Source organism: Xyrauchen texanus, chromosome 27, assembly GCF_025860055.1.
Source record: "Xyrauchen texanus isolate HMW12.3.18 chromosome 27, RBS_HiC_50CHRs, whole genome shotgun sequence".
In the NCBI taxonomy this organism is placed as follows: Eukaryota; Metazoa; Chordata; class Actinopteri; order Cypriniformes; family Catostomidae; genus Xyrauchen; species Xyrauchen texanus.
In genome coordinates this window covers 6,436,448-6,463,615 of record NC_068302.1, presented here as the reverse complement: position 1 = coordinate 6,463,615, position 27,168 = coordinate 6,436,448, and the positions used below count along the sequence as shown (strand labels likewise).

The 27,168-nt window shown below is 38.2% G+C and overlaps 1 protein-coding gene across 2 annotated transcripts in view; it reads right to left on the bottom strand.

Annotated features, from left to right (window-relative positions):
- Positions 1 to 27,168, bottom strand: part of LOC127621524 (histone-lysine N-methyltransferase PRDM16-like) — a 315,664-nt gene that overhangs the window by 285,975 nt on the left and 2,521 nt on the right. The gene's annotated exons all lie outside the window — the stretch shown is intronic.

Genomic DNA, 27,168 nt, shown 5'->3' with positions numbered 1-27,168 from the left:
CATTTTCAATTTTTTAATAAACAATTTTAGGGATCTTAAGTGTTTTTCTTCACCATATATGAATGCTATTGCTGTGACTTGCAGTGCACTCTGTGTGCCTTTGTATACAAAAAAATGATGATTTCGGTAATCCTGTGCTATCATTAAGTCGTTAACAGTTGCACTGCTGTTAGCATTGTTAAAGAACCTAATAATTTCCTTTATAAAAATCGAGAGTTCTATCAGTAAGACTCACAGACTTGGTAAAGTCGATATGACATTTATTTGATGAAATTATATTGAATCACAGAATATTTTTATCTTTTGGCGTAATTCCCGTCTGGTGGTCCGATAATATTGCTACTCAAACCGTCAGATCCTGCCGGAGATAGGAATCAGGGGGCGAAGAGACTACCCCTCTGCAGGACGGGACTTGACTGGTGGCAGTGGGGAGGTGGAGGTTGCCGTGTTGGCACACTGAAACAGCAAAGTGGTGGATTGTAAGAAGGATTTGTCTGATGTATGATTGGGTAGGGGCTAACTAGATAATGCCGTGATGATATACAGCTGCGAGTCTCCCGCTAGCACTACGCGTACATTTCTGGCAAACTTATTATTGTTGCCAAACTTCTGGCAAACATTTGCGGTGAATTACGAGCTCATTTGCATGTGAAAATAATTCTCTAGATTTTTTGTAAGGTGTCATACTGAAGATGGGTGTTGTGTTTAGATGTCATCATGTTTAATTGATAACATGCAGAGTTTTGAGTAAATGTATAACTCAAGTAGATGCGTGTAGAACATGGCGATAATATACCAATTGACAATGTTTGTTTTAACAGTCATGTATGTGCATTACGCAATGATTTTAAACAAATGTACATAACAAACACATCTACAGCATGAGTAGCACTGGGATATAATCAGTATTGTTCCAATTGATAATGTGTTTTAACCATTAATATTATTTTTACACTCTATTCTTTCTATTTCCCCCTCAGACTGGTCCAACATGATAATACTCCCAGTCAACTTGTCCAGCAGGTGAACTTAAATAGTTTGTGAAGTTTCTCAATGTTTTCTTTCTCATTGAGCAAATCAACAACACACTCGTCATCATTGCAGCAGCTTATAGAGAAATCTGTTTTCTTTTTCGATCTGTTTGTTAGAGAAATCATTTACTTGTCTTTTGGCAAGTCGCTTTCCTCATTCATAATGGGCGAAGGGCAGATCAAGCTGAAAGGTGCTTTGCGCCACCTATAGTACAGGAGTAAATTTGCTTGTCGATTAGCACCACCTATTGTAAAGGTGTGAATGTGCTAACAGCCATTATTCGCCTCACATTTTAAGTGAAAGGGACATTCTTCTGCAATTTGTTTGGCATTATTGTGTAGCCTCTGGTGTGCAAAGGCCTTAAAAAGTGCATTCAGTATGGTTTTGTTCAAATTCATGCAGCATAATTCAAAAATAATAGTTTTCAGTTACAAATTCTAGTGTAAAAAATTCACAATTCACAGTCAGCCATAATTTATTTAATCCATGAGTGAAAGTGTCCAATAACCAGATGGTTACTGATACTAAGCAAGTAGTATTAAGCAAGTAGCCCCCATGAGTGGACACTCCCCATGTAGAATAAAACAGCTTTTATTAGATTACTGATGTGACTTGAGTGTCATGATTATATACATACAGTATGTGTCAAAATTACAACTCATTTGTAAGGACTATGGTTTTTAAAGAGGAAAAAATTACTGAGTGCACCTTTAAAACAAGGGTGCTTTCATAGTTTTTGTGAGATTCACACATTGGACAATTTAGTTAGGGTTGACAAATTATTGCCAACCATACTGACGCTTGAGCGTTAAGCGTTGCATGTCCGACCAGGAGGGGTCCCCCTTGAGCATTTTGCTACTTTACTACAGGACACAAAGCCTTCAAAAGGAGACATTTTGCCATCTAAAGTAAGGGACAATAGGTGACCCGTATGTGACATCTTCAATCAGACAATATACGGGATGTCCCGGCTACTTCTGAACAGTTGGCAACCCTAGATTTAGTCTTCCGGTACTTTACAAACCTTGATTCCAAAATCATCTTCAAGTTTGCAAACACATGATTAACTCCAAAAAGTGATTGTCAGAACAGAAACCATGTTTCCTGCACCTCTAATGTGTCTTTGTCCCACTCTGTTTGACAACAACCTCTATTTTTCTGTTTCAAAACCATTTACAGGCTCTTCCTCTTTTAGCAGCACTAGTCATCTCTCTGGTGCGTAAAGTGGGCTTTAAGCACTCGCACATTTTTACCAGGATGACTCTTTCTGTGGCTCTTCTCCCCTTTGGCCTGCTCCAACCCAACCAGTCTGGATCTTAACAAGCCTGTGCCCATCTTTCCCCAGCTATAAAAACAGACTGTGCTGAAGACGCTTGGAGGATGGGGTTATTATTGCACAGAGGTTCAGGCCAGTTTCAGTAAATGCTGCTCCAAATCCAGCCAAAAAGGGAATGACTCGGGCTTCTTCTCATCATTTCTCATTTGTGCAGCCCATGAGTCAGCCCTAGTGATATTATTTGTTCCAGAGCAAACACAAACTCTCTCACTCTTTCTCTTTCTCATGCATGCGCTGTCTTTCTCTATATATCAGTCCATTTAGCTCTCTCTCTCTCTCTCTCTCTCTCTCTCTCTCTCTCTCTCTCTCTCTCTCTCTCACTCAATTCCATCCCTCGGCAGAATACCCGCCTTAAAATGCAGTGATTTCAGGCCAGCCCAAGAGTAAGTAATTCAAAAAACATGCTCATAATTTGCTATGACATGTTTCATTTCTGAGCTCAGATCAGATAGCATCTCTATTCTGGGCGTCCTGCGGACAGAAAAGTGGAGCTATTTGGGCAGACTGGAAATGAGTTTTGCATGCTCCAGAAAGGTATTGTGACTGGATGGTATCGATTTGTTTATTCTTCGTTTACGTCTGCAGAGCTCAAATGAGCCATAATGTCTCATATTGATGTCGATGTGAAAACAATCTAGCGGCTCATTAAAAGAATGGCTGGTAAAAGGCAAATAACATATGCGGTATGAAGCACATTTAGGCTCTATTGATGCTATCACAGGCAGAGTTTGTCTGTTGTGCTGAATGAGAGGTTTGGAGCAAACCAAAAGTTGCAAGGATGTGAATAAACAGTGTTTGATGAACAGGGTCAGGGTCACGTTCAAAATCGACTTTTCAGCACCAGCGTGCTGCCAACACAAGTCATAATTTTAAGGATTTTCCCTGAAAGAAAGTGCAGTCAATGGGAAAGCGCTGGAAGAAACAGATCTAGGCAGGGTTAGAGGTGGCTTTAAAAGCTGGTCAGCAACCTGCCAAGCTGTAATTTGGGTGAGAGTGAATAAGCATTAGCTTACACACACACACACACACACACACACACACACACACACACACACACACACACACACAAACATCTAAATGGGTAGATTTCATAAACCTCTAATATGAATATTTGTAAATATATAAATGTATTTTATTTATGAACAACTTTTACCACTGAGGATGGACTCCAAAGGAGGTTTTGTCTGAATTATCTCACATATGGAGGCAATTTTTTTGAGCAATTTTGTCCCCAAAGTGCAGCTTCAAAGAAATTTACATTTCTAATAATACTACTACTACTACTAATAATAATGTTAAAATATTTTCCACAAATAATGGCTATGATAGCAAAATAAACAATCACATGCACCCTCAGATTTCGGGCCAAGTGGATTTAGGATATTTGCATCTTTGATAAATAAGTTGCACAATTATTGTATGTAAAATGTTTGTCGAAAATGCTGTAGAATGCTCTGGTGTTCACATGTCAAAATTTGGTCGGTCCAAGTGACTCACACCTTCATTTATTGACTTTTTTCTTTGAAAACCTCCCCAAAAAAGAGCTTCTTTCAGATTTAGCTAACATCTGGGGAATGTTTTTAGCAATTTTGTCCCCAAAGCACAGCTAGGTCAAAAACACACTTACGCACACTAGGGAAATATCTCTCAGCCATGGGCATATCAAGACAATTGTTATGGGGTGGCAAGTGGGTTGCATGCAGACTATGAGGGGTGTCAACACCAAATCAAGTGCCTATGATTGGTTCTTATGGATCAATCAATCATAGGATGGTTCTTAAGGAACCAAGCTTCATTGCAACAAGTACTAGTTCATTAATTGGAGTCACTATTAAATGACAAATGGCCATGAATTTGCGATACGGCTGCATTTCCACAGGAACCACATAGTAACCGTTTTGCTACTGATTTGCCAACATTAAAAATAAAATAAAAAAACAAATTGCATAAGAATAAAAAGTAAGGAACAAAATGTCTGTCTCCAGAGCACCAAGACATTGTCTTTTAAACACATCAGCCAATTTTAAATGTTCCTCAGATTGACATATAGAACTAAATCAAACTTAATGTCACCACCTCATGCAGGCCAAATTTTTTCTATTGTGTCAAGTGTAGCCATGGATGGAGAGTTGCATATCCTATGTTATTCTAGGAGTGGTGGTGGTGTAGTGGGCTAAAGCACATAACTGGTAATCAGAAGGTCGCTGGTTCGATCCCACAGCCACCACCATTGTGTCCTTGAGCAAGGCACTTAACTCCAGGTTCCTCCGGGGGGATTGTCCTTGTAATAAGTGCTTTGGATAAAAGCATCTGCCAAATGCATAAATATAAATATAATATTCTGCTAATAAATTCATGTAGGCCTATCACCTTTGTAATAGCTGGAATAAGCCATTTGAAAGTGAACATTAACACAAAGTTAGGTCTAAAAAATAAATATAGATATATATATATATATATATATATATATATATATATATATATATATATATATATATATATATATGGGGGTAGTGCTGCAACACTCGTGAATATTAATTATGCTATGCACAGAAAAATATTGTTTTAAATGACCTGTTTTGATATATATTTCACATAATATGGTAATTTCATCTCTACATCTGCCACTATCAGTCATGGGATTTTGTTAGTCAGTAGATAAATTCAAAGATCAGCACTTTGATTAAGAACATGTCTGATTCATCTAAAGGTAACTTTTTGCCTCTAGTTTTTAGAGGTTCAGTGTTCTAATTTTCCCAAATATAACTTTTTTTAATAAACCAAGATTGCATTTGTACGTCAGTGGATGGTTGTTACACTATAAAAATAAGATGCAATAAAAGATGAGGGGAGACAAGAGTAGCAGAAAAACAGACATATTTATTGACCGTTCTATTTATAAAAAAACAGTGAACTTTGCAATTCACACAGCAACAACCACAAACTCTCTGCACCATCAGCAGGAAACTGGGGGAAAAAAGAAAATGTGGACCTGCACACCCGTAAAAGATGACACAGCTCACAAACAATGGTCTCCCATCGCTTTATCCAGCCAAGGAACACTCAGTTTATATAGGGATGAAAAACACTGAGAAACACACCGGTGCACCCCATCAACAATCAGCACCTGGTTACCCCACACACATCTGAGAGCAATTAAGAGAGAGAAAGAGAAAACAGACAGACACACACACACACACACACACACACTCTACATACACACAAACAATACGCCGAGAAGTGCAGAGAAACTGCTAACACTAAACAACCCTGATAGTAGACACAACAAACACTTATCATAGCATTCAAAGTGCCGGATGCCAGTCAAAACATACACAGATTAAATAGCAACTTCTACTCCAGAACTGGAGATGTTTCAATGAGATTATACACATACCTGACGAAAGCTATTTCAAAAAGTGGTGAGGACACATCTCACCAATCTCAACCCATAACTGTCAGCGATGTATCTAATAATCATTCAGTGAATACCTGGAAACAACTGAGAAATTAATCTTTTACCTCTTTTTTTCTATGTATTTGTCCACGTGGTCATAGTCGTTGTGGTTTTTGAGAAAATAAACTCAAAAAACCTCAACCCGCCAAAGCCCAAACACTGTACACGTGCCGCAATAGCAAGTACATGATTGGCCAATGCCGTAATCAATCATGTGATTGGCTGCTACGATTGGCCACTGCTTTAATTTGAGTCTTGTATGGGTCTGTGTAGTAATTTGTGCATTCGACATGAATAAAACCCTACACAATGTCAACATCAACTATAATATACTTACATTTATATTTAATACATTTGGATAAAATGCTGCGGTGGAATATGGGGTGTCAATGCTTTTTCTTAGGGTGGCATATGCCACCCGATGCCTCCCCGGTAGATCCGTTCCTGTGTTCTGCCCTTCAGTTGTCATCAAGCACCTTTAGTAAGGTCCATTACCTCTGCACCCCGTAAATTCCCTAAAGCCCACCTTATCAATTCAAGCCAAAAACCTAATGTGACCCCACAACCACAAACAACAAATCACCTCTTAAAAACAGTGTCATAGTCTAAGCTCTCAGCAGGTCATTTCAGATGTTATACTGTAATTACACCGTTGTTGTTCATAGCCAATGCACAGCACACAGGAAGTGGAATCAGATTTTGTGAAGCAGCTAATCATACTAATAATGTGAGCTCTTTACCTGACAACTCAATTTACTGGTACTTGACACCTTTATGAATTTACAGATTGTTGTATTTATTTCAATGCATTCCACGAATTTTGATGTTTTTCTTTAGTTATTTCATGCAAATGTACTCTAGTCTGGTTTTAGCTGCTTTTTAATCTAATTGGTTGGTAAATTGGCTAGTTTTAGTGGTGTTCTGAGCACTTTCAGCTGATCAGCTCAGAGATTATCTTAAAACAGCTAACCAGCCCACCAGCTTATGCTGTTTTTGTCAGCAATATGCAAAGCCTATAAATGCAGAATTATTTTGGGCAAAAACAAATGTTAGTATAAAAGTTAGCTGTCTCCTACATGAGCACAGGAAGATGCTATGCAGATGCTATTGAAAAATTAAAGCAAATGCTCTTCTTAAAGCTGTCTGTGAGCTGGGACCCCCCCCCCAAAAAAAGGGGGCATTCCAGAGACCTCCAGAAGAGCGTTCACAAATCAACAGCGGTAAATGGGTGATAATTGCTCCCGTTGCTTCAACAGCTGTACAAGCTGATGTGCTCATGGGAGGAAGAATAGCCCCATTCAGACGCGCTCCCTGTCCTCTTCACACCACTTTCACTCCTACATCTCCAGAAGAAACATCCACACACCCCTCAACCTGTCCATCCAATTATTTTTCATCAGCTCCCTGCTGAAAAGACCAATATGTTGTGTTTTGTATGCTGTTATAATGGTGTCCCCAGGCTTTTTAAAAAGATAATTTAGGAACTTCATCAGAAAGAGCAAGCTGGTCAAATAGTTTCACAAACTACAATGTTTTACTAGACAACAGTTTGGCTGGTCCAATAGTATGTTCAGATCCAAACCAGTACTTCTAATCAGCATAAAGCAGCCTAGACCTAAGTGGTGTTTTTTCTTTGGACAAGCACAATCAATCCTTTGAAAATGTTCAAACGTGTCTTGTTGTCTACTTTCAAACTGTTTGCTTCAAAACGAGCGAGCCATTGGATAGTCAGGAAACTTTCCAGAGATCATGTAATTCAAGACCACTGGCCCGGGGGTTGTGTCCGAGGTCAAATGCAAGCGTGGCAAAATTGGATTTGTCTTTACTTGTCTCTTCACTCCAATGAAAAGGCTAATTAACAATGTCTGGCTGTTTGAAACAATAGTAATTCATTGCAACAGATAAGGAGCTCTAGCCCAAGGGGACAGAGAAAGTTCCTTCACTTCAAAGGGGACACTGGACGCTATCGGACACCAAACTAATTGAAAATCCAATTTAAGGTAGGGTTGGGGGACGCGCATACAATTGTAGCCCTGAAACAAAAACAGTTCTGACCCCCAGATCTGATTAGTTCAAAAAGTCTGTCAAGACAATGGGAAACACGAAGCATGAACTCCTTCAATTGAAAACGGACTCAAGATCTGAGAGGAACCCGACATTGTAATTGAATCAAGCTTTGCTGATGTCGCAAAACATTTCGGGGGAAAAAAACGTTTGCCATAAATCTCATTATTGGTACTTGAAAACGGAAACTGGCAGGGTCATCAATTCATTCGAGTTGATGGGAGTTGATCTAGTCGATGACTTCTTTCCCGACAAAAGTGCGTGATAAGTGTAAATAGTAATGTGAGATTTCTCTCAGTTTGGTGCAAAGGAAACAACTTACAAATACTTAAATTATCCTGATGACAGTTAACATTTTGCAGTTGTGGGCCACCAGTAGAGCGATGAGCTCATCTGTGTGAGCACTCAAATTCTATCATACCCGAGAGGCGCTTGGGAAATTAAACCCCACTACTGCATACAAACCCATGACGAGATGAGATGGGGGCAAATAAAGCCCTTGCTTGCTAAAATATTATAAAAAATTGAGGTTTTATACCCTCAGCAGTAAAAACGTGTTCCAGAGTATCTCTTTTATTAGCTAAAATGTGAAATGTTTTATCCAGTACTTTCATTTTTATTCCAAACAGATTATTTGGGTGGACCTGAACATCAAACAAAATATTTGAAAAGATACCAACCATCTTAATTTTAAACACATTCAACACATTTTTGTTGACATGAAGAGCCTTTGTTTTATCTCCATACATTTTTCTTCTCATAATCTGTTTGTTCTCTTTATTTATCCCTCCCTCCATCTTCTCTTTTTACTCTTCTTTTCTAACCTCATTCTTCCCCCTCCTAACTTTATTCCCAAATTTGTTTTGGTGGGGCATGTTAGTTGATACAACCTCTAACCTACTTTCAGTTCCTTATTATTTAATAAAAATCATTGTTTTCATCCTGAGCTCATCTAGAAACTCAGAAATCATTCTCTTGCAACATTATTATCCAAACCCATAGACTGAAAAAAGTGTTAACCTTAAAATAAGCTTTATCTTAATCTTATTTACCTGGTTAAATACATTAGATTACGCCAATGAATTTTAAAGGTTAGGCGTTTCAATGCAAATGAACAATTAAACACTTTAATTGGTTGATATTAGGGATGTCTAGATACCGCTACTTGTATCTCAGTCGGTTCTATATCGCAGTCATATACTTGTCCTCATGCTCGCAGAAATGCTCTGATTACCAAAAAAAAGATTTCATCTGATGTACGAATGTCATTCAGTAAACATTAATTAAAAAGTTAAAATCACATTATATCCTAGCATGATTGTTAAACCACAAATGCTGCAATTTAATTAGATAAATATATAGTTTACATGTTCAAATGGAAGCACTTGTGAATGTGTGGAGATGGTGTTGTGCTTAAATAAAGACAAAAAAAATGCTCATACCTTTTAGAGCTCCTTGACTCATACACAGAAAACACCATCATGAGCATCGCATGCTCTGTTTGTAGCAGATGACAGTGAACAGAGCGCTAATTCAGTTTGTAGCACAAGGTACAAACAGACTTCATATTTATTTATCTTAAATTTTTTATTTTCTGGAAGTTAGTGGCTACCTTCATAACAACACAGAAAGACGTTAAAATAAAAGCTCTGCCAGAATAAAAGCTCAATTTATATGAAAAAAAAAGGATGACAGAAATGGATCACTACTGTATAGCTATATAATACCACTAATAATATAATATAATATAATAATAACTATATAATAATATAACTAATAATAAAGCAATATTGATAGTAATATATTTAAGTAATATCACACATTTGTGACGCTCTGTTATGCAGCACTTTATTTGACAAAAATAACTCCAATGTTGTATTTTAGATTGTGCTGTAAGGTTCTGTTTAAAAGCACTTTATTTAATAAAAAGAATACAATATTATATTGAAAAAATACTGTAATTCTTTTTTTATTTTCATTTGATTAAAGTTTTTTATGAATTAATTTATTTAAACACCATATTGATGATAAAATTGAAATAAACTGGTCATATGAAAATCAGAAAGAGAAAAAAAAACTGGTATCAGACTCGATTCGGCAAGTGCCAAAAAGTAAGGCTACCCGTACTCGTTCTAAAAACAAAAATGGTATCAGGACACCCCTTGTTGATATATATATTTTTCTGCAATTCTGAAGAGTTTCACACATTGAAAATGGAGTTGGACGTTTGGGTGACAGTATAAAAAAGTATAACAATGTTTATAACAGTAATATGGGCAATTTACATTTTTGGTGGTTACATGAAATGTCTCAACAACCCTACCCACACCACACAAACACCTACTGTAAGTACAATGGACAAAGATCAGTTGTTTGTTTTTTTGTTTTTAATGTTAGACTGAAAAATGACATACTACAATGTGAATTACACTTTTCATATGTCTTTGCAATTACTGCTAACTCTTTTACATGCAAACACACATGCATGCTTACATACACACTTCTTCAAGACATACACAAACACACACATGCACACATACTCACACTCCTTTGACCTTTACCTGCAGAGCTCTTATTTGTCAATGAGTGTGTTTGTAGCCATAGCCTCTACACCCCGATCAGGACCAGGCCATGGAGAATTTGATCACATTAGCCACATGGTTCTTCTAATATAATTTCAATAAAAAGGATGCTGCCCTCATAGACATGAAACGTAAAGTTCACCGGCCGCCTCCGCTAGCCACGGAGAAAGCCATGGGGGTCTGCTGCTAATTTCCCGCCCCAAGCTATGTAATCTATGGCAGAGATTAGGGTGAAGCAGTTATTCTTGAGTATTTTATTAAGAGGTGCTTTAGGCGCTGGAAGAGAGGCTTTATTGGTTTTCAAACGGCGTGCCATACAATACAAGACAAACATTTGCTGTTATTTCAGCAAACTCGAGTCAGATGTGGCGGCTCTTTTTTTCAGGAGGAACTTGGCATCAAAGAAAAGTCTCTTAAAACAAAAATCTTCCTTTCTGCACAGGTCTCGCCCTGAACTGTGTACAGTAGATAAATAGGGAGGTGTCAAAAGAACAGGCGGGCATCCCACACCTAGTTTTAATTAAAAGAGAGAGTGCTGACATGCACAGAGGGAGGGGCGTTCAGAACTGTTCGGTTACTGTTTCGGCACGTTTGTGTGTGTGTGTGTGTGTGTGTGTGTGTTCTTAACTGGCCCTATATAACAAACACATTGGTCACAAACTGCCATTGATGAGTCGAGTAAAGTGTATTGCCACTCTTATCATTATAGTCAAGTATAAGGCAAAACAAAATATGAGTGTAAGACAAGAAAGACTAGAAATACAACAGAAATGTCTGGAAGTCCTGGTTTAGAGTAAAGGTTATTAAGCCTGAAAATATACAGAATTATTGATCTAAAAATGTATTTATATCTAGGAGTAGTGGGATTTTTCAATCGCAGATACCAATATCCAGAGAGCAATATGGCTATATTATGCTTATACAGTATATACACTCACTGAGCACTTTATTAGAAACACTATAGTCCTAATAACGTGCCCGACATGGTCTTCTGCTGTTGAAGCCCATCCGCCTCAAGCTTCGACATGTTGTGCATTCTGATTCTGCTCACTACAATTGTGAAAAGTGGTTATCTGAGTTACTGTAGCCTTTCTGTTAGCTCAAACCAGTCTGGCCATTCTCAGTTGACCTCTCTCATCAACCAGGCGTTTCTGTCCGCAGAACTGTTGCTATTCTGAGTAAACCCTAGAAACTGTTGTGCGTGAATATCCCAGTAGCTCAGCAGTTACAGAAATACTCAAACCAGCCCGTCTGGCACCAACAATCATGCCACGGTCAAAATAAAAATATAAATCCCCTTTCTGATGGTTGATGTGAATATTATCTGAAGCTCCTGGCCCATACCTGCATGATTTTATGCACCCAATGCTGCCACATAATTGGGAGAATTATATAATCGCATGAATATGCAGGTGTACATAATACAATTTAATATTAGCAAATAAGATGTAAGTTATATGACACTTATATTGCAGAATATTTACTAAAAATTAACTAAAATATTGAAAACTTAAATAGTTTATTATCGATTGACTCGGATACTAGGATAGGATATGTTATTCTGTATTATTCTTATAATGTATAGAATACATACACACAATGATAAAGCTCCAAACACTTGAACAACTTTGCTAATGTTAAATTTAGAGTGCCACTGTGTTGCAATATGTGATAACGGAGAAACGGTTGTCTTTTAACAATGGTCACGGCTGTCCAAAATGCAATTATCACTAAATCTGTCTAGATTGGGCCCCATCAGACCCAAACCTTGTTTAAATTTTTAATCAATTTTCTGTGTAACTAACTCTGTACCAGGAAAATTAGCCAGATCTTCTGTCACACACATAGTTGAACTTGATCCAGACTTTGTAACTGTAGTAAGTAGCAAGGGCAACTGGAGTGCTCTAAAACAACCTAAACCGATGAACTTTAACCTTATGACATTCCAAATATGCCATTTAAACAGCAAAGAATAATAAACTAAACATGGGTAATGGACCCAAGGTGGTGTATAGGTGCAGTGAGGAGACAACATGTTTTTGCTGCCAATACTGAAATCAGTTAGCAACATTAGCTTTTATTTATTTTTTTTGTATCACAAAATAAATCAATATATGCAGTCAACCGCATAAAAAAATAGCATGCCTCTGCATTTTCTAGACTTCAATTATTTTGACATGTTGCACTGATTTTCACAATGACTGAGGAAATTAATCATATAATTGGCTAGAAAAGCAAAAGTCAGTATGATTGTGATCAATAGTGCTTGTTTCTCAGGAGACGTAACAGAAAACATTTGTAGGCCTGTCCAGAGCTCATTTGACTGCTGCTGCACATGGGCAACACCACAGACATGAAATAAAATGAACATTCAAGTGTTTTGTACAGGAAACAAGCTATGCTAATGCTAATATGCAAGTAATGCTAATATGTTCCTCATGCGTTATTGGCTTGACATTGACATCCATGTCAGTATGGTGTATTTACATCATACCCTCCACAGAACTGTAACAACTGTTGCCAGAGTTGTCACAACAACAAAATGTGCTTTGAGTCTGTTTGGAACTCCCTAAAAACCTCAAAAGCCTGAAAATAATCTAAATAAAGTCAACATCAGGAACTTCACTTTGACTGACAGGTTGTCTTCAGGAAGAAAAGGCATTTGTTTCGAATAACTTATTTCCAATTAAAACTTTAATTGACATCTTCAAAAACCTCAAAAGCATTTGTGAGTGGTCAGCTTAGCAGAGGGAAAAAAAAAAAAAAAAAAAACACACAGGCTGGCATTCTAACCGCTCATAAAACACTACTCCAAAACCGGATCTTCACTTTATGCAAACTGAAGGATGTGGGCTGAGTCGATGGGGAGAAAGAGAGTGAGAGTGAGAGACAGAAAGAGAGAAAGCAAATACCAGAAGTCAAAAGTAGAATTGTGTGAGTTAAACACTGCCCTCTGCAACCCTTCAAACACCCTAAATCACACAAATCCACTGAGACGCCCATAGAAAAGGTCTTGTTGATGAAAAAGAGAAGCGTTATGGTACATAAGAAGTGTTTTCCCATATTTTTGTGGCTTCATCATTTTTTTCTTAGCTGTGCTATGGTTTCATCTTCGTTTGCAAACAGAGTCATGGAAACATGGCCTATTTTCGGAATAGCATACTACCATGCTACTTTTACCATTACAAAAGTGTATAAAATACTGTGTGCATATGTGAAGACCAAAAGACATTTTTACACAACATTGATTGTAAATACCAATAAACATTTTTATGGATAGCTTATAGCTAGTTAGATGATAAGTGGACGCCACTCGCTGAATAAAAGCAACATGATGAGACAATTAGTAGGGGGACTAATAGTAGTGACAACAATGCAGTATACTACTGAAGCATCTATAGTTGCATAATGTATTCTTTTTCCCATACTATTAAAAAAATTGTAGGCAGTATATAGTATATTCTTTGCAGTATACAATAAATAGTAAGCTGGTATTCTATTCTGAACACTGTTTCTAGACCATCTATGGTACTCCTGTTAAATTTACCACACTTTTTTTTTTTAATCCAAAGCTAACTAGGTCAGATTGAAAAGGTCAATAGTTGCCTGAATGTTTGTTTTAAAGCACAGGTAAACTTCCTTATTGGGCACGTGCGGCACACCTCAACATCTGACTCCAACCTGCCCTCTGCAGAATGTCCGAATAGGGTAAACAGAAGTGAGCTAGCGAGCAGACTACCGTGTGTCTTAGTGTGGGGGTTAATGATTATCTCCCGGGTGGAATTGGACTGTGGCGTGCTGCCAGTACAGTGCAGGAACATCCCATGTCTCTTTGTGGATGCTTCTAATCTGGTGAAAGCCTCTCAACTGGGACCATCTCATGATAATATCATAGACACAGAGGGTATAATAGAGCAATTTGTTTACCCCCCAAAGCCTTGATCTTTCTCAATCCTGTCTTTCTCTATCTCTCGCTCTCTTTCATGTGGAGCTAGGCACTGCTGGAAAGGGTTGAGAACATATTGATTGGTGCTGGTTTTTCAATAGAGCACTGAAAAATAAAACCAATGGAGGACAAATGTGTTTCAGGATTGTTACTGTGTTGTTGAACTAAGAAGTCTGAACTGTGATTCACTTATAATCCACTTAGAGTCAATATTAAATCAAAATGTACCCAGTTTACTTTCTGAATATATGTTCCTGGTTGTATTGTGTACAATTTATCAGTACATGTTGTTCCAAATGAGGGAAAAAAAAAAAACGTCTTTGTACACTTTGTAATATTTAAACAAAATGTAAAAGCTTTCTACGCCTCTGAAAACATTTTACTTTTAGGCCGATGTCATCTAGGCCATGTGAGTTAAAGTTAAAAATTGGTTATGGTTTTTTTATTTATATATTTATTTTATCCCCTTTTCTCCCCAATTTGGCATGCCCAAATCCCACTACTTACTAGGTCCTCATGGTGGCACGGTTACTCACATCAATCGGGTGGCAGAGGACAAGTCTCAGTTGCCTCCACTTCTGAGACCGTCAATCCGTGCATCTTATCACGTGGCTCGTTGTGCATGACACCGCGGAGACTTGCAGCATGTGGAGGCTCATGCTACTCTCCGCGATCCATGCACAACTTACCCCACGCCCCATTGAGAGCAAGAACCACTCATCGTGACCACAAGGAGGGTACCCCGTGTGTACCCCTCTCTAGCAACCGGGCCTATTTGATTGCTTAGGAGACCAGGCTGGAGTCACTCAGCATGCCCTGGATTCAAACTCGTGACTCCATTGGTGGTGGTCAGCGTTAATACTCATTGAGCTACCCAGGCCCCCCAAAACTTGATAATGTTAAACAACAACCTAATAGTTTCATAAGTGTTCTTTTAGGCTAGTGTTGTAGGTAATGCAGCCTTTCTATATCGTGTCAATAGTTAGCGCAGTAATTTGATGACTGTTTACATGAATAATAAATGTCACAATATACTGTATATATATATTTAAAAAGAAGCGTGACCATTGGGGTATGTTGAGATGCTCTTGAGGTTGAACTTGACCTTCATCCTCCACATTCCAGTCAAAAAAGCCTCCTCAAAAGTAGGTATGGTGTTTCAGGAGGGAAGTAGTCCTTCACAATCCACTGTAAACTCTCATATAGATCTGGCTTCATTCTGGTATGCAAAACCCACTTTTCACAATATAATTAATTGATCCAATTTCGGATGGATATAATCAAGTCTTGTTTCACTTGGAAATATGTCACATTCCAAAAGTAAAACGGATTGCAAATGTTCTGTCATGTTGACTTAATTCATGTTCACTCATTTTAACATTTACAGAAAGGTGGTTTGGGTATGAAAATAAGATAAATTAAATATCAATGAAGGTGCAGGGTAGCGTTTTGCATTTGTGGGTGGAGTGGTGGGCAGTGGAATCTGCTCAGTGGGATCAAGAGAATGCCGTTAGTTCACTTCCGCCATGAACCCACTCTGAACAGACAGACAGGACAAATGCAGCTTGTAGCGTCTCTGCATCTGTAAGTCTCTCACAATGCTTTGTTCTGTCTCTCTGAGAGGATTGATCAGGGACTGAGGACAACATGCTGGCTTGGTCGAGTGGGATGGGGAAAGGTGGAAGGCCGCAAATTCCATGGAAGACCTTACAGTAGGGCTTGCATGACTACTAATTTGTACTGGTCGACTAGGCAATTTATGTAAATGACTCACCATCTGACATGCACCATCAGCTTTTTCTGTTTCTGGCAAGTCTAACACTGTGTGACAGAGAGTGTGAGTGAGTGGAGAGAATTTGAAAAGCGTACATGTCTCCATTGCTGTTTCCCTGAAGTTAGCATTGTCACACACAAACCACTGTGACACAACCATGTCATGTTTATTTTCAATATATTTATGTTTCCAAATATTTTTTGTTGCCACAAAGCCAATGATACACCAACATAATCAAAAGGGCAAATGACATAATGGATGTTAACTCCCTTATATTCATTACATAATGCACATTTAACATATATTACAGAATTATTATTATTAATGGAAATTCTGTCATCATTCACCATCATGTTGTTCCAAACCCATATGACTTTCTTTCTTCATGCAACACAATAAGGACATATTAGACAGAATGTTTGCTTGAGTCACTATTTACATTCAGTGAATGTTTCTTTTTCTCCATATTTTGAAAGTGAATGGTGACCGAGACTCTCAGTCTCTAACATTCTGTCTAACATCTTTTGTGTTCCACAGAATATAGAAGGTCAACATGGAACAACATGAGGGTTGGGAAATGATGAAAGAATATTAAAGTATGGCTGAGCTATCACTTTAAAGGGATAGTTCACTCAAAAATGAAAACTATGAAAATTTTTACAATTATTAAAAATGAATATCTATTCTCTTTTTAACAAGAGCAGTTTTTCAGGGTCAGAAAGCAATTCAAAACCTCGGAGGACAGGGGTGTGGTGTCTGCCATCAAATACAACAAGAAAAGAAGGCCAGGTAGTTGTGGGAATCTGGCTCTTTTCGCAGAGATGGAATCTTCAGTGTAATTAACAAGTTGGGTTCAGGGACTTCTGAATCCAGGAGGACAGCCCCTCGGAGGTGACAATTAGCACTTTTACACTTTTACAAGAGCTGCTGAGGGACAGACAGAAAGGAGAGAAAACGGGAAACTATGGCATCTTTTATCAGTGAGACAAAGCGGCCGCATCCTTTCAAAGGCCTGCGCTGGAGCTTCCAGAGTGGAGGAAAAAAAACACAAGAGAGACGGGGGGGGGTTGGCTGAAGAAGTTGACGCAGTCGGAAAAGATACAACGATGCCAACATGTGGTTCACAGAGTGAAAAGGGCCAGGGAAGTAGACCATCCCAGAATTTAACAGCTCTTTTCATTAACATTATCGCACAGTGCCCAAAACCAGGGATGGGCTTCTAAACTGAACTAAACTGAAGGCATGCACATTCTTCAAGTGTGCCTAAAGTGCACTATAAATCTGATTTTTTTAGCACACATAGTTTAAAAACTTAAGAGATGTAGGTTTGTGGCATATACACATCTATACAAGATTTTGAGAATCATTCTTGCTTTTATTTCAACTTAACTTGACTATAGTACCTCTGTATATAACTAGATAGACGGTCCGAAGGACGGACGGACGGACGGACGGACAGACAGACAGACAGACAGATAGATAGATAGATAGATTTGATAGATAGAACTCTACTGTAACTTATATATAGGTTGAAGCCAATCTTCAGTGCATGGCTCCAAATGGTCCAGAACGCTTCTGCTAGACTGGTGTACATAAACTTGAGTATATTACTCCTATTTCAATATCTCTCCACTGGTTGCCAGTCCATTATATAACTGATTTTAAAATATTACTTTTTGTTCTTAAATCTTTAAATGGATTGGCACCCTAATCTTTCTGATTTACTATCCATAAACAAGCCTGTTAGATGCCTACTGTCCTCTGATTAGAAACTTTTGACTGTTCCCAGGTCAACATTAAAGCTAAGGGGTGACTGTGCCTTTGCGGTCACTGGACCAAAGCTATGGAACAGCCTGCCTATGTCTGTCAGATCTGCTGCCTCTTTAAACGAATTCAAGTCAAAATTATAGACATACTTTTTTACGTTTCTTTAGTAAACATTTTTATAATTAGTTTTAATATTTTATACATTTATGCTCTTTTATGCCCCCAGTAGTGGAGAGTGTTTTTATATCAACTACAGCAGTGCTCAGTGCATTAGATCATAAACCAAATGATGAACGATCTACAATCTACGAAATCTACAAATTAAACTCACTCAGACTGCCTACAATTTCTAAAACGTCATTCTAATTTGATCTTGTCCCTAAAAATGAAAATTCTGCAGGGGAGAGTGTTTTAATATAAATTTTCAGCAGTGCTCATTACATCATATCATTAACTAGATGAACTATCTATCAGTGCATGAATTAAACTCACTCAGACTGCCGACAGTTTCTTTCCCACTTATCATTTTTATTTTATCGAAGAATATATTTACAGATACACTCACCTAAAGGATTATTAGGAACACCTGTTCAATTTCTCATTAATGCAATTATCTAATCAACCAATCACATGGCAGTTGCTTCAATGCATTTAGGGGTGTGGTCCTGGTCAAGACAATCTCCTGAACTCTAAACTGAATGTCAGAATGGAAAAGAAAGGTGATTTAAGTAATTTTGAGCGTGGCATGGTTGTTGGTGCCAGACGGGCCGGTCTGAGTATTTCACAATCTGCTCAGTTACTGGGATTTTCACGCACAACCATTTCTAGGGTTTACAAAGAATGGTGTGAAAAGGAAAAACATCCAGTATGTGGCAGTCCTGTGGGCTGAAAATGCCTTGTTGATGCTAGAGGTCAGAGGAGAATGGGCCGACTGATTCAAGCTGATAGAAGAGCAACTTTGCCTGAAATAACCACTCGTTACAACCGAGGTATGCAGCAAAGCATTTGTGAAGCCACAACACGCACAACCTTGAGGCGGATGGGTTACAACAGCAGAAGACCCCACTGGGTACCACTCATCTCCAATACAAATAGGGAAAAAAGGCTACAATTTGCAAGAGCTCACCAAAATTGGACAGTTGAAGACTGGAAAAATGTTGCCTGGTCTGATGAGTCTCGATTTCTGTTGAGACATTCAGATGGTAGAGTCAGAATTTGGTGTAAACAGAATGAGAACATGGATCCATCATGCCTTGTTACCACTGTGCAGGCTGGTGGTGGTGGTGTAATGGTGTGGGGGATGTTTTCTTGGCACACTTTAGGCCCCTTAGTGCCAACTGGGCATCGTTTAAATGCCACGGCCTACCTGAGCATTGTTTCTGACCATGTCCATCCCTTTATGGCCACCATGTACCCATCCTCTGATGGCTACTTCCAGCAGGATAATGCACCATGTCACAAAGCTCGAATCATTTCAAATTGGTTTCTTGAACATGACAATGAGTTCACTGTACTAAAATGGCCCCCACAGTCACCAGATCTCAACCCAATAGAGCATCTTTGGGATGTGGTGGAACGGGAGCTTCGTGCCCTGGATGTGCATCCCCACAAATCTCCATCAACTGCAAGATGCTATCCTATCAATATGAGCCAACATTTCTAAAGAATGCTTTCAGCACCTTGTTGAATCAATGCCACATAGAATTAAGGCAGTTCTGAAGGTGAAAGGGGGTCAAACACAGTATTAGTATGGTGTTCCTAATAATCCTTTAGGTGAGTGTATATCATATAGAACAATAAAAATGCACACATAATCTTTAACTTCTCTTCCGTATTGTCTGCACTCAATGTCATCATCTCACAGGAGACGGATGACGTGATCTCCACTGTCACGTCTATTATTGCCGCTACCGAAAGTCTCTCCTCATTTGCACAGTTAAACTTTTCATATCTTTCAAGAAGGATATACACTCACTTTATTTGAACCTCTAGTGTCCTAAGAAAGATGAAGCCCATCCGCCTCAAGGTTCGACGTGTTGTGCATTCTGAGATGCTATTCTGCTCACTACAATTGTACAGTGTGGTTATCTGTAGCCTTTCTGTCAGCTCGATCCAGTCTGGCCATTCTCTGATGACCTCTCTCATCAACCAGGCATTTCCGTCAACAGAACTGACTTTCACTAGATGTTTTATGGCACCATTCTGAGTAAACTCTAGAAATACTCAAACCAGCTCATCTGGCACCAACAATTATGCCACGCTTAAAATCACTGGATCACATTTTTTCCCCATTCTGATTGTTGATGTAAACAATAACTGAATCTCCCGTCCTATATCTGCATGATTTGATGCAATGCACTGCTGCCACACAATTGGTAATCACATGAATAAGTGGATGTACAGGTGATCCTAAGTGCTCAGTGTGTGTATCTGCAGACAGAGTTCCAAAAACGGGCAGGAGATCCAAACCACCAACAATGATATAGGGAGCCCCTAACCTAACTCTTTGCCTTACCTTAATCATGAGAGGAAATGGCACCCCCTTTTGGATTTGGCACAAACCCCTTTTGCAGTAACCACGCCCCCTTCTTGAGTAACTCCGCCCTCTTATGGAGATTCCAGCCTGCAGCTATACCTACTTGCAACATTTTGAAGTCGCTGGACAAGCAAACATCTGTTGTCCAGGGGTCACTCATGTCGCCGGAAGTTGCCAGCTCACATTGAAAATGAATGATATCATGATGCTTTGTTGCTTGAATTCGCTGAATGCATGAACAGGGCTTTATTATTAACTTATCAAGCTACAGTTTTAATATGGCTTCCCCAACAGTTTTGTAGATCCAAAAATCCTTTAATTCAAGGATATTCTGACCAATATTTTACAGAAAAACTTTAACTTAGAATTGTCTGATATAAAACCAACTGAAGCATGCTTGCCTTTGACTAATAAAAAGCTACATTCAGGTTTCCATTTCATTTGTTAGGAAGCGTCAGACTGCCGTGTCAGATGGCTGACAGAGGCGGAGAAATATCCCGAGGTCAGATGAACGGCTGATAACGGCCCCTCAGCTTGACTGACGGAGATGGGGCTTCTGCCCAGCACAAAATGCCATTTGTTGTCCATCACTCAGACACTGCGAGTTTAGCGCTGGAGCAGTGCTGAAAGGCACATTCACACAAGCTCACGCACTGGATGTTTTTGCAATTCAATATTTTCACACTCAACCTCAACCATCATTACGCTGGAACCGGAGCCTCGCTGGAGAGAGCCTGCTCTTTCACGGACAGGCAAATCGCCGCTTGAGATTAAAGTTAATAGCCCATCTTGAAATGTTTTGCTGACTCCCAAAAACCCCTTCTCTGTGTTTCACTAACAATCTGACTAAGGGTTTAGTATTTTTTTCTAGGGACCAAACAGAAAACACCCATATGCCACACAGTCTAGATCTTGCACCAATGACAGTAAAGATAACATGAAAATATCCCCAACCCTCTGAAACAACACAACAAAAACATATTACTTGTGTAAATCACATTTTTTTTACCATTATTATTACTAGTATTATAAAAAAAAAGGACCTTAATGACCTTAAGCAGCTATTACTTGATCTGATGCTTAAAAAATACTTCTGTTGTATGAATTCTGGCTAATACCAGTTCATTAAGATGTTACCACATACTACAGCCGCACTGTAGTTAATGAAATTTAACACACCAATAGTGCCGCCTCACCCTCGAGAGCACGAGCTTCATAATCAGCATGCCAACTCTCGTTTTTTATGAAAACAAATTACAGCCAGGGAGATGGGCTAATTGAGTTGTGACGCAGAGCAAAAAGAAACAACCATTCACGTAATTAAGCCATTTTCATGGCCAAAAATAGTCGAAGATGCAGTAAGCAAGAGTATTCGTCTGGTACACCCCACACGATCCCACCCCACACTCGTGTGTACAATGAAAAAGTTAATCTTTAAGCAAATATAGGCTGCCTTATTCTGCGAAACTCTCTGGATAACGATGGTTCAATTACAGTGAATCCCAGCATACCTGGACCGCACCGTCCAATTCTGAAAAATGATGATGGGATGACAGTGGTCTTTAGGAACATGAAAGGCATCTTTATCAAAGCAAATCTGAGCACTCTATCTCTAAATTACAAAACGAGTTGTTCTCAGATGCACTTTACCGCTTCCTACCATCTTAATGGGAGATAGTTGCCCATCTTCTATGTAATGACAAAAGATGGAGAACAGAAGATGGGTGAAAAAGATAAATGTTTGGGTCGGCCCTTTGAAAATGTGCTTGCTAGTTGAAAGAGAGTGGTGAGCGGTAATACTCTGCTCAACTGGCCAACAGGGGAATGACTTCCACTTCCTAATCACTAAAAGCATGCAACATCAAGGCTTCTCCAAACAGCCCAAGGTAGCTATATGGATTCATGGGAACTTCAGCACAGAATTGCAGAATTACCTGTATGTGTGTGTGTGTGTGTGTGTGGGGGGCAAAACCACCAGCTTCATATAGGGAATGTGTTAACATCCAAAGGGGAATAATGTAGATATACAGTACTTGCTACAGAGAAAGATTGGTAGATTAGGGGGAAATTCTGCAACTGGCAGAAATATTGGCAACACATTTCTGAGCATGATTAGGTTCAATGTACATACAGTATATGAACATCCAAAATCAAATCAGCGCCAAAACGCCTCACCCCAGCCCCACAAAGAATCTAGTTACCAACTAGTTGCCCACCCTAAAGCTCAACATGCACCCCCCCCCACAAACATTGCATCCTACTATCCCTGTCCAGCTACAACATATTCTATGATTTAGCACAAGTGGGGTTGTCCACTTTTGCAACTTTTGCACAGCTTTCAGAGTGTTGACTGTCCATAACAATATTAATTTGGCTTGCTATTAAAATGCAGAACTCGCACAGCTGGGTGCCTCAAAACGTTGGATGGAAACATTCCTGAGACTCTCTGGGCAGGAGTTACAACACCTAGACATTTTACAGCCTAAAATTAGCAACCCTGAACACATGATGCAGGGTTAATTATTTCTCACGGACCTTCCCAGTGGGTGTACAAAGCAAGTATTCCTTGTTCAGTATTGACCAACTCCAGCAAATGAGCTTTTACTTTCACAATATGGGGCTCATGTCGAAGACGTTTAATTTTGAAGGGATTGTTTTATGGCAGAAATGAAACCAACGTTTGTTTGCTCTTATCGAGATTATATTAATCCCAGATCAGGATTTATATAATGCTTACACAATCCTTGTTTGTGTCAATGTTGTTAATTTCCACCAAATGCAAAACCTTTTTTTTATTAAATGATCATACAGAATTATCCTGGGTTGTACTGATAAAAAAAAAAAAAAAATGCCTCTGATTCTGTTCATGAGTGCTCGAAAGAGACAAAAACATGCTCAATGCATATAATGTAAAACATAAAAGCTAGCATTCACTTTTATTTACTTATCCAAAACAAATACCCCTATAATTCCCTTTAAGAAAATCTCCAGTACGTCCCCTTCTATGGCCAAGGAGTTGCAGACAGCATAGGCTGTAACATGATAAGCATGTCTCTCTCGTAGACATGGCTTTAACAGTTCTGTAATGGCTGTCTTTCCCTACTGTACCCCGCTCTGCTTCCTGGCATGGGGTCGGTTCATATGCGCAAATCCATCTTTACATTTTTTTTTTAAATGTTGAGAAACAAATAAAATATGTTTTGCTGGGAGGAAACACAGCAAGACACTCAAGTCATCTTTATGGCATGCACATAAGACTGCCAAAACATGCTCTCAAAAGTGATAGTCTTAGACTTTTCCTACAATTGGGTAAACCAAGAAAAGGAAAAAAGAAAAAAGGGTGTGCAGCTCCAGTGTATGAGAGAACAGCTGAAACAGTGTTTAGACACACATAAAAGTCCCTCCCACCTGAGCGAGTCACTGTGATGTCATAAAAAGGTGCCACAAGTTGAACAATAGCAGCGCAATACTGCAAAGAAACACAAAGTAGAATGCATGACGTGTGGCAACTGTGAGCAAGGTTGAGTTTGAGTGCCTCACCTTTGAGAGCAATGGGTGATTCGCACAGTGAACTGAGCTCAGGTGGGCAGGAACTCGTGACGGAGAACTGTGCCAGTTCTGCCTGCGTTCCTTGCACCACCCATAAACCTTTCCTCTTGCTGAAGATTGGGGTTAACTAAGCAGGCCGTCTGGTCAGAGGCTGCTCTGCATGCTTCCAAGGCAGGCAAATGTATGTGTATGCATGCAATAGTCGAGCTGATTGAAACAGTATGAAATGTACATTTAAAATGCTTCATTACAGACAGAGCACGCTCACCTGTGTGTGTGCTTTTATTTTCTTGAGCACAAAAAATGCACATGCAGTTTTCAAATGGTTTTGTCACAATTTCTCCAAGCAGGACTTTCATTTGGCTTTTAACAGGAACTTCTTATCAAAGAAAAACGTACATCTCAGAGATTGTGTGTGAGGAGTTGCACAGTCTCAAATGGATCACGCACCATTAATCCCCTCACCAGCTCTCATGTGTGAAAACACACTGTGCACATATTCAGCTAGCTTGATGCTAAATGTCAGCCATTTTGCTTGTAAAAGTTTGGTTTTGAGTGCTGACAGGCTATGTCTGATAGCCATTGTTGCTTTACACAGCTATGGCTTGATTTTATTACCTCTATCAAAACAACACGGCTGCACAAGAACTTTGTGATTTTTTATCCATTGCTATTTTATTATATTTTATTTCTCCTAATGTTTTTCTCTTTAAACACAGCATCATAATGTAAACAGCAATGAGTGAAAGTCCACATTCAACAAGAAATGTCTGATTCAAAAAGTGAGAATTATAAAATGCTTTGACTTCAAATAGAAAACATATAACTTAATATTTATTTATTTATTTTGTGTGCTTATTTGCATCCTCAACATTTAGATTAAATAGGTTTGAATGTGGCTGTTAAATAAATAAATAAATTCATACATTTTTAAGACAATGTATATTAGTCAATATATATTTTTATCAGTTCCCTTCTGTATTCGTTCATGCTTTCTTATGAATGTTTGGACAAAATATATGCATTAAGTGACGTCATTTACGGTTTGCCTATGGGAAATGTCCTTCGAAACTGATCATAACAATAGATTCTGTAAAGCCCGGCCTCACCTGAGTTTCCTATTGATTGGCTCCAGTACAGGACTGTACTTCAAAATAGTTCATATTCCAATAATAATGTCAAAAGCATACAAAAGTGTATAGTTTAAAAATGTTTTAATTAGGTGAGCCTGCATCAGACCTATAAACGTTAAGCTCCCTGTGCGACACGAACAAGCTGATTTCTCTTTGAAATGTCTTTAACTAGTGTGATAACAAGCCTATATCACAGTTTGAGCAAAGTGATTCAGTGGATGTAAATAAGCCACGTATTACACATTTACGATCAGAAAGCAGAGAACAGTCGTTGAAATTGAAAGGTCTAATAATATGACTGCAACTCATGTCAGCTACCTGCGTTTATGGCCACTTGATTCGTTCACCCGTCATTGGCAGAGGATCTAGCCGCCAGATGGTGGTTTGAACCTTACTTTGATCCCTACATGAACGTTTTATAAAACAGTTTAATTAAATACAATGATGGCAATGTTGTTTAATTTAATCGTGGTATGACATAATAATTAAAATCAATGACCGACGGTTTTTCATAAAACGTCTGTGTGGCATTTATCGTATTTAACAGGCTCTTCGGCCATACCTGATCATTTTTTGGTAATTAGTAGGTTTCAGTAGGTAGGTTGTCAAATTGTTAAGTTCATACAAATAATAAAATGTATAATAATAATAATAATAATGTATTACATATGTTTTTGTATATACTGCAGACCTATTTTTATTTTATTTTTTAAATAAACTGCGTTTTAAAATACGTCGGACATATTTAAAAAGACATGAGAGACATTAATATTATTGTTATTATTATTATTATTATTATTATTATTATTATTATTAGTAATAGTAATAGTAATAATAATAATAATAATAATATGCGTATTTATAATACTACTAACTGTATAATAATAATAATAATAATAATAATATAATAGGCTAATAATGAGGATTATATTTAGGATGAGCGTGGTTATTTTAAATATTTTAAATGTACTGTAGGCTATACACTGTATATGCTCCTCTCTTCACTATTAACATGACCTCAGATCAATATGAAACAGCATGTTCAACCCATGCATTCATAAGCATTTTAACTTATTCTGAACACGGGTACCAGGACACTCTAATAACCTCTTGGGTCAATGATATCGCACATGAGTTCAATGCCGTTCTTAAGTCAATATTTCAAATATGAAACTGACAGAACACAACACTAATTGTCCAAGCAAAGATATGAGATGAAATTATACATCAAATGCAACGGATAGAATATATAAGTAAGTCAATATAAGTAGCCTATATAAGTTTTAATGAGCGCATGTATTTTAAGTACTGTGATCAGGCCTTCCACACTCTTATATATATATATATATATATACAATCGTCGCGAGAGCTGCACAAATAATTAGGCTACTTTGGATCTAAATAGCAGAAAAAGTATTTTGCTTTTCACTACACTGACCTCCATCCCTTTCATAATAATGAAAGACCAACAACAAAACCCGAAGAATTACTAATCTGGCTTGTTAGTAATGACTTTCGGAAGACTGATTATCGCAATAAAATAAATCAATATCAATAATAAAATAAATTAATAAATAAATAATAATAATTTCATAACAAAGTTTGGAAAAATACCGAGGCCTACAATTCTGTCCAAAAACACTCCGTGTTCTCCATGTAATCTGAATCAACAGGTCATCAGGCCCACGCGTGCTTTACTTCATATCTTCAGATGTCTTATTACTGGAATAAATGCCGCAGTTTATAATCTGAATTAGTGGTTTCTCATGATGATGTATATATATATATATATATATATATATATATATATATATATATATATATATATATATATATATATCCTATTTGTAGGCTACATTATCCTTTTCATATGCAAACAAATATTTAGTAGAATACATTGTAGCTGTTTATATAGGCTACATTGTTTTATTTTATTAATGTCAATACATGTGCAGCCTACATTAACAAAGTAAGGCTTTTCTAGATATAGTG